The sequence below is a fragment of the Neomonachus schauinslandi genome, chromosome 1 (assembly GCF_002201575.2).
Source record: "Neomonachus schauinslandi chromosome 1, ASM220157v2, whole genome shotgun sequence".
NCBI classification, from domain to species: domain Eukaryota; kingdom Metazoa; phylum Chordata; class Mammalia; order Carnivora; family Phocidae; genus Neomonachus; species Neomonachus schauinslandi.
The window spans coordinates 45,944,698-45,960,929 of NC_058403.1; the positions used below are offsets into that span (position 1 = coordinate 45,944,698).

Consider the following 16,232-nt stretch of genomic DNA (forward strand, 5'->3'; position numbering starts at 1 on the left):
GCTCAGGTCATGATCCTGGAGTCCCGGGATCGAGTCCCGCATCGGGCTCCCTGCTCGGCGGGGAGTCTGCTTCTCCCTCTGACCCTCTTCCCTCTCGTGCTCTCTGTCTCTCATTCTCTCTCTCTCGAATAAATAAATAAAATCCTTTTAAAAAAAAATAAATAAATAAAAGCGTACATGTGAAGGTAGAGCTTTTAATGCCAGGTTCCACTGTTCTCTAATCCAAGAACCCTTGAGAACTCATGATCTCATTCGTCAGACCTACTATCTGGGAGTGGATACCTTCTGAGAACCATAAAGCTGCCACAGGTAAATGACACACAGAGCAGACACCACGCTTCACATTAATCACATCTGTCATCCTGGCCATACTCTGGGAGAGTCTGGCCTTTCTCTCTCCTTACAACCGTACAGGGCACTGATAGAAATAGTCACCACTCTGTCTGTCACCTCACACAGGCCTCCAAGTCCACAGGACAAAGACACTCCGATTTCTCTAAGTACCCTAATGGCCCTAGACATACCACGCTCATTTATCTGCAAAGCTACTATATAGACACTATTCAAAGAAAAGCGAAATCTTAATAGACGTCTCATTGCCTACAGTGCACTGTTCAGACTACCGAGGTGACATATAAGGCCTCCAGCAGGCTGATCCCACCTCTCCTTTCCTGTTCCTTCACCTCATTATTCTGCTACATAGACCCTTCCCTTTTAATCATGCTGGCCAATTTACTATCCCCCCCAAATATTACTGTGCCTTCCTCAGCTGAACACATCCTCTTCCTTGTCCTACTATTCATCACCCATGTATCCAAATGCTACTTTCCATGGCTCAGCTCATTGCCAACTTCTCCTCTTTGCGACCCAACTAACAAAATTTCATGCTTCTTTTGCTCCGTGAGGACAGATCTACATTCTTGTTTTCTTCTGCTTTGAATACCCCACACTATCTGGTATCCATTCTTAATAAATATGTGTTAATTGATTAATTCCAAATAAGCAAAAAAAGGGGGGGGTCCATATTTAAAGCTCTTTAAAATAAGGTAATAATCTGGAGCTGTCGTTATATTATCCACACAATGGAAACTTCAGAGCATCTAGTATGTTGTCATTGGATTCCTTTCTTTCCGCAGAAGACCAAACAAGGTCATTTCAAACCCCAGTCACCTTCAGAGAGATTCTAGGAGGGCACGCTAAGAACCAGCAAAGGAATCACATTCCTGGATTCCTTACTTGTTTCCAGATCTGCTACTGAATCAGATTTAGGCAAGTGTGAACTGGAGAAATGAACTAATCATTAGCACCATCCAAACAAAATAAAGGAGCTCTTTTGTTATGTTGGCCGGATATTCAGGTTTAAAAGGAGGGAGTGAAGGAAGAAAAAGGAGAAGAAAAGTACAGCCATCAATTGCCTTCCCTTTGAATGTACTTTTCTTGCCTTTTCTGTTTCTAATTTTTTTACAACTGTGTGATGGAACTGGAATATTTGAAAGGCATAAAATTAGGATTGAAAAGATGATTTGCTGTAATCTAATGAGGATATTTCCTGACATGTTTACCAGATGCTCCTCTAACTGGGTCTTGTCCCCTCCCTTTCCCCTCGCAGTACCCCCCATCCTCAAGGCTCAGGTTCTCCCTTTAAAAATGTTTTAATTCCCTTGGTGGCAGAAATCAAGCTTGGGCTGGGAAGTGAGTCACCACTCAGCAGCTAAAGGAGCTTGTTTTTCTTTCTCTGAATGTATTTCTCAAGAATTTCAGCCTGATTCTTCAGCCGTTTGTTGGTTGAATCCTCTCTTAATGTTTAAGACACACAGAGAGTGAGCTATGGCCCCAAGACGTTTTCCAATTGTTAGGAATGAAAGTTTTTTCAATACCGAAAATAACCAGAGGGCAGAGTCCTGAAATCCGGGTACATAAGCAGATGTTGGAGGACCGAGGTTGGTTTTGAGGTTCCTTTCTCCACAAGCAATCTCAGCTGATCCTCCCCAACCTTTGCTGGATTTACCTTAATGCTGCAGAAGTCTCCAGAGGGGCCTCTGGATGCTGCATGCTACCGGCAGCACAGGGAGACCTTTCTTGTCAAATAGGCACTGCCGGGAGTGAGGAGTGGAGGGCGGCTTTTACCCGCGGGCGGCGGGACTGACAGGGGCTGCGGGCGCAGGCGCACCGGCTCCGCGCCGCGCGCTCGACTCCGCGCCCTCGGCTCCGCGCCGCTGCCGGCCAGGCGGCCGCCAGCACTTGCACTGTGCTCCTCCGACGCCCAGCTGCCCCTCCTTGGCCTCGCTTAGGAACCCTTCCGTTTTCCTGAACCCTTATTTAGTTTTTCAAAGTCACAGAAAACACCTTTAGTCGTAACAGTCACCCACAACTCCCCTCTTAAAAAAAAAAAAAAAGTCATACAAAAACAAAATAATCCAATTCCCCTTTCCTTCCAGACCTTGCGTGTTTGTCTCTCTGTGTCTTCTGTTCATTTTCTCCCCAACCCTTTTTCCCCCTCTGTGCTCTACATCCCTTTCTCTAGTGCTCCTCGTTCCCTCTTTTTTTTCTCTTTCTCCCTCCCTCTCCCGTTTCCATTCCTTCCACCGCTTCTACACCCCTCTCCCGCCCCGTCTCTCCTCCCTCTTTCGGGCTCCTGCTCTGCCCTCTCCGCCCCTCCCCGGAGCAGAGTGTCCAGCTTCTCCTGGGGCTGCCCGCCCGCCGCTCCTTGCCTGCCCACCTACTACGAGGAGCAGCTCCTCCCACCTGCCCATAAAAGCCAAGTGCATGTTACCAGAGCCGATCAGAGCACTTTCCCGGTCCTCTCCTGTGGGAGCCCCCTGAGCCTTTCTCCTGGATCTTACGTGCTCAAGGTAAGATAAAAGATAACACTTCTGCAGGCATATGACCTACTAGGGGTTGCTGCGAGGGTGGGAAATAAGTCTCCTCTGGTCAACACGCTTACTGTTTGGTTCGAGATGACTCTTACGGATGCCAGATCAGCGGCTCCTTTAACTAGCAACTGGTTTGAAAACAAACTTCTGTTTGAACGGTAAAATAAAAGTTCATTTTGGGCAGAAACAGCAGCACAAATACTGCAAAAACTTCTCTCTTTTTGAATCACTTTTCCCCCTTTGCCGACTGTTGCTGAAGCTAAAATGTATCTGTGTGGGGTGTTCTACTGACGTTTTTCACCGTAAATATTTCGTATCTCAGTGGGGGCAAGGAAATCTTTGTCCCACTGTCAGAAATGTACTTTAAAAGAATACAATTAGTTTCCTAAAAATAGCACAGTCAAAACGACTGCTAACAATTTTGCGATGTTTTCCAAACCCCCTTAAGACAGCTTCTGTGAGTCCTTTAAAAAGTATCTTTCCGGGTTTAAGTGCTTGGAAAAAATGATGTGAACGGGTGCCCTTTGCACAGAGACGGTAATCAGGTGGCTGGTAGATAGGAAAGAACAAATCCAAATTTACAAGCTGGGGCAAAGTGTGCTCTCACGAAGTTATCGTTTCAAGACTTTTCTAAAATGAGAACTGTGTTGGAACCAAGAAAGTGTATAAAAGAACTTCATGAATTTCTATACATACACCTAAACATAAAGCGTTTCAATATGTTTCACAGCAAGAGCAAAATACAGGCCAGATTATACAATTCTTCTGGGTACACCAAACGGTTGTAAAGAAGAATCAGCTTGAAGGCTTTGGAAGTTTGAACCCTGCTTGCCACCTTCTTTTCCCTCATCTAGTAAATTAAAATCGACCTGATTAGCACCCGGTTCTTAGAGCTATCCAGTGTTTAAGCTCCCATCCCATGTAAAGACTGCTATATCTTCCTATTTCTGAGGTCGAAGGAGGAGTACCGTGCACCTGTGACAAGGAAACACATACTCCACGGCTACTTCTGTAGAAACCAGACACTTGGTCCATGAAGTTTGCTGTCAAAATCTGTGGGCTGTGTGGGATGAAACTTTCATGTGGGAGAAAAACCCTCTTCAAATATTTCCTCTGGGGAATTAATTGCACAAGACGGCAAACCAAAGTGGGCAGTCAGGAAACCAAACCACTATTTCAGCCCTTATGGTTCTTAAAGTAAAAGAGGAAAAGTTTCACTTCTTTTTTTCTTTTTTGGTTTGTTTATATTGTTTCACTTAAAAAGGGGAACCTCACCAAAGCTGTAAATAATCCTTCACCATTAAAGAAAGTAGAATCATCAAAAGTTTAACTGAGGGTCTTTCAAAGCTTTTCTCCATATCATTTGCATATCAAAAGAAATAAAAGATATATTAAAATTCTCTTGTCATGGAGGCAATTCAGTGCTATCATTCAAATGAAAGACTTACCCGGAAAGCTTTCTATCATGCAAAATTTGGCTTCGTTGGAAAAATTATTTCAAGGAGTGTGGTTTCCTTAAAGAAAATGATATAAAATTACTATGTGACCTGAGCATATTAAAATACCTTTCATCTCAAGCCACAGTGCAGACTGCTTGCTTCATATCTGATGTAAGTGGGTAATCAACCACAACAAGAGCACAGGTATGGGACAAGGCCAAACCAAGTGTGTGGCATGTCCAAGTTAATTCTTCTTTTATGGTAGTGCCGGACTCACACCATCATCACAAGGGTGAAAATAGACTACTTCATTCACCAGATTTCCCTTGAGGGAAGTTATCTTTTCTGAGAGAAAAAAAAAAGAGAGAGAGAGAGAGAGAAAAGTGCTCCCACGTAAAAGAGCTCCTGTTATTCCTAAATTTGGGGATGAAAACTGTTCTCCCAGAGTTTGCTTCTGCTTTTCCTGGCAGCTGATCCACTCTACCAGCTATGAACCACTTAAGAGTAACTGCCTACTCCTTGTGCCATCAAGTTCAACACCCTAAATAACTGGGTGAGATCATGGAGATCTCTCATGACCTAACTTTCCCAGGGCCCTTTACTGGACTTTTAAAATGATTCTTTCCCTATAGCTTACACATCAGGCACAATGACTCTTCTCTTAAGTTTTTAGAAAAATCAGTGTTGGGTTTTCATGTAGTTACCCCAACATCTCCCTTTGCACCAGTTGTAGAGATCTCACATGAGTCTTCTCTTGATGCCATTATGTAGCCGCTCCTGGATTGGGTTCATGACCATATCTAAGTGACGCCATCGCAGCAGCCTTGCCCGACTCCTTTAATGTTTCTCAAAAAAGTAAAAGGGAGCAGCCACCTGTTTCACTAGAGACAAAGAGAAGACGTTCCACTGATTTCGAGGGCCTGCTACACCTAGGGAAACACACAGTTGAGATTTTCTATTATTGTCACAATTCTAAAATGGTATTCTTTCCATGACCAGCAAGTATATCCCACTTTTTTCCATTTGTGCTACAAAAATCAAAGAGAAGAGAATGGGGATGAGAACTGAGAGTGAAGCCGGGAGGAATCTCCCCGAGAAAGTGCCCTAGGAGAAGAGAAAGAGCAGAATCTCTGTTACAAACGCAACTTCTTTTTGCCTTTACTGATGTGGGACATGAAGAGATGTGGAGGAGCAAATATTCATATATGATCTTGGCTTCGGTCTTAAATCAATAGTATTTCCACTAATACGTTAAGATCCATCTCTGCTGTGCCTTTCTCGAACAGAGGAGACTAGTTGTTCTAAAGACCAAAACGATCTCAGGTCTGCCCCCCATTAAAACCCATAGCACTTTGCCAGTTACAATTTTAAAAACTGTATTATGAATATAAAAACCCTCAGAACATTAATGGGTGGTTCACATCAACAAACCCACCCCTAACTTTCCCAAAGGGCCTAGTGTTGGGTAATTATATGCAAGTGAGAAGTTAGAAGCAGCAGTTCACTCCTTCTTATCTATGGTCACCCACTTTGGTATGGCAACTTGTGGAGAGATTGAGATGTGGACCCATTTCCCAACCTCTGGTCCTCCTCTGAAAACCAGGTCTTTCTTCATGCATGGCTTCCTTCTCTTCCACCAAGTCTTCATAAACATACATATGCATAATTTAAAGAAGGTACAGATCTTGAGATAGAACCCAGTCTCCTGAGAGGTGCACTGTTCTAATTATTGAGTGAAAAGAAAAACAAAAGGAGAGCGAGAAGAGGAGGTTAAGGGGAGAATGAATGCTCTTTGGAATTTAGAGAATGTTTTACTTTAGCATTTTGTGAAATGGACCTCTTAATACCCAAAGCATCTAGAACTTAAAAAAAATTTTAAAAAGACCAGCTCACTAGTTGTTACGAAATGCTAAGCTTATAATGAAAAAGATCTTCCAATGACCTGACAGTCCTTAACAGCTGTTTACACCCCACAGTACTGAATGAGAGCTTTGCTAAACTTGCCTTTTCCAGAGAAGCAAGGAGTGAAGAGTGGGAAAGAAAATTAACCACATTTCAGCACCAACAGAGAAGCCACTAATCAGACATTCCACTATCGCTTTGGTAACTATGTTTGCTGTTTGAGGAAGGAGGTTCTTTATAGTCTATGCTCAAGCAAATAGATTTGCAGGAAGGGGGTTGGAGGGAGTCACACAGGGTCGGAATGTCTATAATCTGGGGGCCCTGTGGACATAAATCCACAAAGCCATTGAAATTGCATGGAATCAAACTGAAGTGACTGAAACAAAAATGTTCCTGGAAAACTGATTATAGAGCGTAATCAGCTAAAATAATACTAAATTCTAACTGTTCAATGTAGCATAACAGCAAAAGCAACTCATAGCACCTCTGGCTGATGATGTACAATACTAAATACTAAAATACACCTGATGGTTCACTTTCAGCCTCCTCTATGAATTTTGGGTTCGCTGCCATGGTTCTTCCTAGAAAATGAAAACTTCCCTTCTCTCCTTCAGTACCAGATTTGCAGATGCATTCATGCCCCCCCCCTCTGATACCCTCTTTTTTCCTTCAGTGGAAGAAATCTCTTTTCAATTATTACAGATCAAGTTTCTGGAGTACCACTTAATACTTGTGGATTTTCTCATTACCAAAAGTCTCATACTTCTCTCAAACAGGATCTAAATTTTCACTCCAGCAAATAAGAAGGCTTCACACTTTTGTAAATGTAAAGCCTTCTATCTAGAAGAAAGGTAATTTAAAATTGCCATTGCCTCCAACGGGTCCCTCTGAATGATGTTTCTAAACACTTATCTAGTCCCTATTCTAATTTCTTGGGTATTACACTTAGAGAATCACAGAATATAAATGCTAGAAGGATCTTTGGAGCTAATTTTAACTAAAGTCAATTTTACAGGTGAGAAAGGTTGATGTCATGCCCAAGGTCACCAAGACATGTATAGCAGAACTAGGGCTACAGTTCAGGTAGCCAAACTCTTTGAACAGTGCTCTATCTTGGATAACTATTGTGTGTTTTCCCCATATAGTACATGTCGAAGATGCCTTATAGTCTGGTTCCAATATTTATGTGACAGAACAAATGTATTATTTTGTGATGGTTTATGGCATAATCTTCTTCTTCTCCCACCCAAGAGACAATGTGATGGCAATATAATCACCTTACTCCTTCCCAGGTCTTTAATGAGAAAAAAAGGCGAGATATGCATAAAGAACAACCAGAGGAAACTCTGAAAAACAAAAGGATTGACGGGTGTAAGCATGAAATATGTCATGTCAGAGGAGAGGGGTCAAGGGGCCAAGAGTGTAGAGGAAAGATAAGTGCAGCTAAGAGGGCTCATTCCATCTTAGACAGAAGAGGGAGAAACTCCATAGAGTTTTGAGGTGCTGGAGAAGAGATTTTTAACATGTCTGATCCAAGAATCTCTCAAATGTTTGGGAGATAAAATCCTATTTGGGTCAGGCTCCTTTCAGTACAATGCCATTTGAGTACTGACTCACATGGGTAAAAGCTTTACAAGTATTACATCTTATTAAAATTCTTCTTAACTCTTGACTGGGAAAAGAGCCTCATTTGACCTCTGACTCCCCTGACCTAGCATACTAACTCCATAGATGTCAAGTCATCAAAATGTTCTCTACTAAGATAACGATACAATTTGGGGTGATATATAAAGTTACTCTGATATAGAAAATGATGAAGGTAGAAAAGAATATTCTTGTATCGTTTCTGGAAATAATTCACCCTGAATAAGTGGACAGATGTTACCCCAGATTGCTTCTTCACTTTCCTCTAAAGCCTGACAATGTTTGCATATCTTTGAAATAGTACTTGTGTTTCTGAAATTGATTTATTGTATGTTACAATTTACATAGGCTATGATTAAGCATCATCAGCATCATCGTGAAAACATTCTTTTAAGTAAGTCTCTTGAAGACTGCTTCTCTTCAGCTCTCTATTGATGTGTTTACATCACAGGATATTTAGGCATTGGCATCATTTGATGTGCTGAGATTAAAGACAATCACTTCATGTGCTACTTTTCCAATTCTAACTGAATAGGCCTGGGTGTGGGTGTCAGCTGTTGGCTTCTCCAGGAAATAAAATGTGTCCAGCCTGTTGGGGCGCTTCTCCAGTCTTCTCTGTTAGCTAGATAAAACAGCTGTTTTTCTAAAAGTCTGGGCCAGTGACCTCCATAACTCAGGCTTCATGTACTAGGGCAACTCTGGCTGGTTTATGCAGAAATTTTATGCTGCCCGGCAGCAGAATGGGTTAAGTCACCACTGTCTTCAGTTCCACAGGAGGACAGTGAATCCTAAGAACTGGTTCAAGAGCATTGTCCTGGGGCAGCTATTACCCTGTTTGGCATGTTCCTCCAACAATCCTGCTATGTGCACTCAAAAGGGAAACCTATACTTGGTTCATAAACTCAAAGTGATGACTGTACATCATTCTAGTTCTTTAAGATCTTTACTTAATGATAATCTAGTCTTTAAAAAAAGCGGTCATGGTGTTCATCCGTGCTGTAAATCCAAACAAGTGGCCTCTTGTTAAAAGGCAAATGCAAGGTAAGGCCAAGACTGACGTGAAAGGAGACACTAGGTTGAGCTAAGAATTTGTGGCGTAGGTGGCCAAAATCGAGGTGGGAAAAATAACAGATACAAAGATGTGCAACAAAAATATGCTATTGTATCCGTAACTCCTGATTTAACAACATGTCTAGATCCCCTCCTAGCTCCCAGTTTATTCCAGTCAAGTGTTCAAACGAGTGGGGAGGAAAGTCAATGACCAGTAGAGGGAGCCACGGGGCTGAGTGTCTCAAAAAAACCTGACTTGTTCCTAGAGGGGGCCTTTAGATTTGAATTTTTCTGATAAAAGGCAGAGCCAGATGTCCTTTGTAACCAGTGGATAGAATGTACTATAGGAGTGTATCACATTGTTGGTTTTCTTTAAAAAAACAAAAAACAATTTAAGCCTCTAGGAATAAATCACCTGCGTTTCAGCAATGCCAGCAATGTCCAGGCTTGTAGAGGTTTATTTGAAAGAAAACCAAAGCAATCTTAGAAAATGTTCTTTCCGAGGCCACCACCAGCCAAGACTAAATGCTCACCTCGGTAAAAAACAAACCTGGGCAGCTGGGGTAGGGAGAGGAGGACAGAGAAGCTCAGGCGCTGAGAGTTCATGAGCTTACAAGGGGAATCCTGTGCCATGACTAGACCCTCCTGTCAACAGGAGCGGGAAGGGAGCTGGGAGGAAGAAGGAGGCAGAAACGGGCCAGAGTTCTCCGAGATGGCCCCAAACCTGCACTCCTGGGTCCAGGTCTCTCCAAGGAGCAGCCAGGGCCTTGCCGAGAGCGAAGTGAATACTTTTCCGTGGAACATTTCCATTGCACAGCTGTGTTGGGAATGGCTTGTTAAGACTTGAGACACTTGCATAATTCAGAACCCTTTGGGGGATAGAGATCAATTAGGACCATAAAAGAAAAATCCCTGGCACACCAGAGAAGGGCTGCTTGCTTTGTACGACTTACAACATTCTCAGACATACAGGGCAATCCTCTTTCTATTTCTGATGTCAGTAGGGATGAACATATGAAGTCGGTATGCACGTGGCCTAAGAAGCCCCCATTCGAGAAAATCTTGTGTTTGAATCTCAAAAACACCTTGACTCTTTCTGGGGTCTTGGAAAAGTCATCAGTCATCTCTGTGCCTTAATGTATTTATCTTAAATAGAAGAACAGTTTTCAAATAACCACTCTCTTTATCATTTAGAGACACTTGAAGTCTTGCCAATTATTTTGCAGACTGTTGCTACTTAAGTATACGTTGTTACTGTTACTTATATAGTGAATGGATTATACTCACAACACCTGGTAATGGCTCATGGTATTTAAGCGGAATTGTGTCAAAATGGAATAAAATTCCAAATAAGCACATAACCTTTCAAGATGTAGCAAGAGCATTTTTGTTTCTTAAAATACAAAGGACAATTCCTTATGTCCCAAAGGGCCAGAGGAGGTCAAGGGTAAGTAGAAAAGGGAAAAGAAACAATTAAATTATGGCTTAAGAGTCTCAAAAGGTCTCTGTGTTCACTTGTCCGTAGTTTGACATTAGTTAAAAGCTAATTCCCTCCCATACAAAAAGGTTTTTGTGGTTTTAAAATCCTATTTTAACTAAAGAAAGATGATTTTTTTAAAGATTTTATTTATTTATTTGACAGAGAGAGAGAGCACAAGCAGGGGGAGCGGCAGGCAGAGGGAGAGGGAGAAGCAGGCTCCCCGCTGAGCAGACAGTCTGATGTGGGACTCGATCCCAGGACCCTGGGATCATGACCTGAGCGGAAGGCAGACGCTTAACCGACTGAGCCACCCAGGCAGCCCGAAAGATGATATTTTTAATAATGATGCTATATTATGTAAAATCTGAATGTCGCTTCTTCAACATTTTCCAAAGTGTGTTTCAAAAACAGTAGTACCTGAGATATTAATATGTGTTTATACAGAAAAAGCTTCTACGGTCAAATTATTTTAGAAATACTCCAATGAAACAATATGATCAGTTTAATTCACTGCAAGACTTCACGAAGACCTTAATATATATATTTTCTAATATATATATTAGATAATAATATATATTATATTAGCTAATTATATTTGCATTTTTCAAAAATGTTATAGTAAATAGTGTGCCCTAAACATTTGCTGACAAATCTTCCCAACCTGAGAGCATCTCTTGGGACTGGTATTCTGTGGAACAACTTGGGAACAGTTTAGGAATCATTGTCCTACTTCATTATTTCAAGATCTACTGGGACATGGTAATTTCAGGTTGCTAGTTATTATGTAATACACATTGAGTGTCAGTAGAGGTTACGTGCTATGCCAAATCATAAAGTAAGAAACAATCCCAGTGTAATTTCCAAACCCAGGTGAAAAAGGGACAAAAGAAGATGAACATGTCTTGGTTCAATGGCTCAGTTCTTCATAATAAAAATAATAGCAGAAATGCCAGAATAATTGTTTTAAAAATCTAGAAAGATAGATAGATGATAGGAAGGGAGGAAGGAAGAAGGAAGGGAGATTGGACAGATTAAAATGATCTCTTCCTTCCCTCTTCTTTCCCATTGTTTAGAGATGGTGTATGAATAGAGAAATGACCATCAATAAGCAATAAGTTCAGTAAACAAGGAGCCTACATAATTTCACAAATTAGCTCAACAATCTCTGATCTGATAATTCTGTGTCACCTTAACCACTATGAATAACTAAGATCATTAGCCAAACTTCTTCCTTGAGCATTTACTTTCTCACCATAAATAGGGAGCTAATTCCTATAACAGGCTCACACTTACTGGTATTCTAGTATATCTTGCTATATCAGGGATTATTTGGTTTATTGACAACACTCAGACCTCCAACCCCTATCAAATTCCCTATTTCTCTTAGGGCCGTACTCTGGGAATTCTCTTTCCCCTTCACAAAGATATGCCCAGAGGTCAGTACCCTAAAAGTGGCAGACCAGAGCATCCTCTCCTTTAAGAAAATAAGTAGTTCACAGGCATCGAAAGGAGCAACTCAAATTCATCATTAGTAGTTATAATAATCGATACCATTGATTAAGTATCTAATGGGATCAGACATTGTATCATAATCTCTGTTCCTTAAATCAACCCTACAAGAGCAGGGCTTTTTATTTTTATTTATTTATTTATTAGAGGGAGAGAGCGAGAGCACAAGTGGGTTAGAGCAGAGGGAGAGGGACAAGCAGACTCCCTGCTCAGCAGAGAGCCCGATGCGGGGCTCAATCCCAGGACCCTGAGATCACGACCAGAGCCGAAGGCAGACACTTAATCAGCTGAGCCACCCAGGCCTCCCTATCATTCTCAATTTAGAGATGAGAGAAACCGAACCTCTACTTAATCAAGCAACTTGCTGGTCACAGAGCGAGCAAGCGGCAGAGCCGGGATTCCCATCGAGGTCACACTCCACCCTGCTCCCCCACACTGCCTTCCATGGTGTCTTCTAATGTCATAAAAGGAAGAAAAACCATCAATTCCCTGTGACAATGCCTCTGACTCATAAAAAGAGAGGGAGAATTCCAGTGGCTCTGTTCCTAGATACTGCCGACTGGCTCTGGTTCTTGTTTAATACTGTGATTTTAATTTCTTTTTCTTTTCTGTATTTTTTCCTAAAAGCATGCTGTCACTTTGGAGCCAAAAAAGTAAGGGCTGTTTTACTAAAAAAACCAAAAAAAAAAAAAAAAAAAGCTATCATTTCTCCCTAGAGTAATTTGTAAGGGCTAAGGTTTCTCCATAAATTCTCCCCAAGTGATCCCAAGTTGCTTGGCATCACTCTGGGAGAGAGAGTGACAACCTAGCATGTCATTCCTAAGGCAGTAGAAATTCCCATGATTATATGAGGAACGGACAGAACAAAGGCATTACAGCACGTTAAACGAACTTGAATCTGGCTCGACAGATCATTCTCTTTGGCGTTACGTTTATTATCATCCATAGCCAGATGATGAGAGTCAAGACAGCTTAAATGATTCCCTCAAGCCATGTGAGTCACTGAGAAAAATGTCTATATTGTCTACACCTGCTGCTTAACCGGCAGTGAGGATATATATGGAAATAAGTATACCTCGAGCCCTTCCTTTGTGTCGTGCCAAAGACAAAAGAAGAAACAAGAGCTAGTTCTTTCCATATGGTCACATTCTGCATACTTTTTTTTTGCTTTTGTCCTTGATCTTCCCTCTCCGCATGTGGTATTCCCTACTTAATCTACTGAATTAATTGTATTCCTCCTCCAAGATTCAGATCAGGTATCTTCTGCTTTGAGAAGACGTGCCTACAACCCGCCTGCCCCAGGCTACATTGTACACCTCGGCCATGCTCCCTGGCATTCTGTGCACAGTCCTGTCATGGCCATGTCCAAGCTATAATAGCACCAGCCTGTTCTACGTGCAAGACTGTGAGCTCCTGGCAGAAGGATTCAGGTCTTGTTTATCTCTGCACCCTCAATACTTAACACACAGTAGGAACCTAATAAATGTGAAAAGGAGGACAGGAAAAAAGGGACAGGGGAATAGAATATGGTGATGGTGAGTGAGAAACCTCTAAATATGCTTTTCTTTATCCCCATAGATTGTTCCAAGAAAACACAATTTTACCTAAGTCCATTCACACCCATGCGTATACATACAGTGTTACTAGTGTGACACTTTTATGTACAGTGTTACACCCCTGGAGCTAAGCATGGAGTGCAAGATGAATTCCCATTGGTATGCTAATATTAAATATTGGCCTTTTTCTACTAAATTACATACGGAAAAATTATTTGTTGGGTGGTGCCACTGTCCCAGGACTGTCAGTACCCTGCTCAGAAATATTAGTGACATTATGAAACATGGAACAAACACCTTAACTTGCCAGTCAGGCTATTATTCCTCCAAACATCCTCTTTCCTTTTCTCTACTGAATGTCCCCCATTGTTCTTTTTTTTTTTTTTAAGATTTTATTTCTTTTTTGACAGAGAGAGACACAGCGAGAGAGAGAGAGCACAAGCAGGGGGAGTGGGAGAGGCAGAAGCAGGCTTCCCGCGGAGCAGGGAGCCCGATGCGGGGCTCGATCCCAGGACCCTGGGATCGTGACCCGAGCCGAAGGCAGACGCTCAACGACTGAGCCACCCAGGTGCCCCCCCCATTGTTCTTTACACTTGCCAAAATAACCATAAATTCAAGGTCTTGTTAAAGTCTTCCCAAATACTGCAGGCTGCATTGATCCTTCTCTATTCTCAACTGACAAGCAGTTGCTATAAATGTCACTTACATGTTGCCTGTACACTATATTGAAAGTCAGAGCTGTCTGCTAGAATATTCTATAGTGATGAAAATGTGCTCTATCTGAGCTGCCCAGTGTGATAGCCACCAACCACATACTGGCAACTGAGCCCTTGAAATGTGGCTAATGCAACTGAGGTCTTAAGTTTTTAAATTTTATTTTATTATAATCTCCTTAAATTTAAAATCAAATAACCACATGTGGTTAGTGCCTACTGTATTGGACAACACAAAATATTTAAATTTTCATGTGCCATGTCTTGTATCCCTTGATGAGCATATAAACTACTGAAAAAATTGAGTAAGATGCTCTTATGTATCCCGAGTGAATGCCATGACCACAGTAGTGTTCTTTAAATAGTGTTCAGTGTATTGCTTCCCTACCATGCCTACCATGCCTGCCTCTAATTGTTATATTATCTTAAAGAGGTCCTCTTCCCCACAGATATAATTTTAATAAAATACTACAGATGGTATTTCTTTTTTTTCTCTTTTTTCTTTTTCTTTTTTTTTTTTTTTCTTGTGGCTTTAACTCACACAGAATGGCACTGTATTGTCATCTGGATCCTTTATCACTATACAAACAAAATGAGATAAAGAATGATTTGAAATGAGACTTTCAAAGAGAAAGTTCCATTATTCATTGCCATCTCTTCTCTTTTCCCTTTTGTGGGAAAAACGTGTTTCAAATACCTGCTCATAGAATTGCTTCAATTTTCAATAAGACTATTTCTACAGAGAAAGACTATCCTGTTCAGTAAGAGATTTTTGCTTTTATCTCCCCCTGAAGCCCCATGACTTTCTGAAGGAAGGTAGTTCTTTATCATAGATTTTCCCAGAGCATTTTTGTCTCTATTTCTAGTGAACAACCTGAGGCTCTTTGAAGAAGGCTAAGCCCTCTACCAGAAGGTCAAGGGAGGTCACATGTCTTTGGAATTTAACAGTGATGTGCCCCTGGCACTTGCTGGCTTACCAACGGCCCTTCAGGAATCATCATGCCAACAGGCCAACCATGCAATAAAATCCTGTGCCTGGCAAAGCCAAGAGCAAAGTGATCAAACAGTCTGGCTGCAGATTAGATTCTAACTTATTAATAAGCCTTCAGAAAATAAACCAGAGTGAGTCTTTAACAGCAACAGTTTACAGGAGATGTTTAATGATTTCGGAGGTCGGCCACACCACATGCCTTCCTTCTGACTCAGGGAAGAGCAGGACAGGCAGAAGACACGCTCAAGAAGCCAGAACAATCAGCTGTACCTTTTCCATTTACAGCTAAGTTTATTTGGAGTGACTGGAAAAACTTTCAATGAAAACTTTTTTTTAAATAATAAAAGAATTTACCCAGCTATCATGAGCCAGACAACATCGAGAAATAATTATGGGTGGGTATTTTCCCCTGCCTTGTAAAGTATTTACAAATTATAGCATGAGCAAGCTCTAAAGTAAATGGTAAAGATAGCAATAATATTTAACTTGTAAATTTTTTATATTTAGCCATAAAAGAATCGCCATATGTTTAAATCACATTTGAATACATACAAATAAAATTCCCATCTGCAGACGTGAGCCAGTGGCTAAAGAAAGAATCCATGACTCCTCTTCAACACATCGAGAATACTGGAGAGGCTTAGTACCTTGTTTTTATAAAATAGAATTCATTATCACCACATCAGCAAAAGTGTTAGTATCTTAATTTGGGAACTTTTAAAAATGAAGAGAGTGATACAATAATAAACTCTATAGAGAAATTTACTGTTTATGACGTATTTTATTTACATTCCTTCATTTGAATTAGAGGAAGATTTTATCTACATTTTACACATGAGACAGTGGAGGCTTAGAAAGATTAAGTAAATTTCACATAATTTAGATAGTGAATGTTGGAATTAGAATATGAACCTGGATCATCCTACTCCTGAAGCCCTCTTCCTACTAATTCAGGCTGAGCCTTAACAGTGTCACATCCAGAGCATCCTGGCAACATAAATCAGAAACTATAACAAAGGAAAGCAGAATGATGTGTAAGAGTTAGTAAACAGGATTCAGTGATTAGGAATGTACT

General features: G+C 41.1%; 1 protein-coding gene across 1 annotated transcript in view; it reads left to right on the plus strand.

Moving 5' to 3' along the window:
• Positions 1 to 2,785: 2,785 nt before the first annotated feature.
• Positions 2,786 to 16,232, plus strand: part of COL8A1 (collagen type VIII alpha 1 chain) — a 160,725-nt gene continuing 147,278 nt past the window's right edge. The window contains 1 exon segment of the mRNA XM_021692326.2: positions 2,786 to 2,852. The gene's annotated coding sequence lies outside the window, so the exon portion shown is untranslated.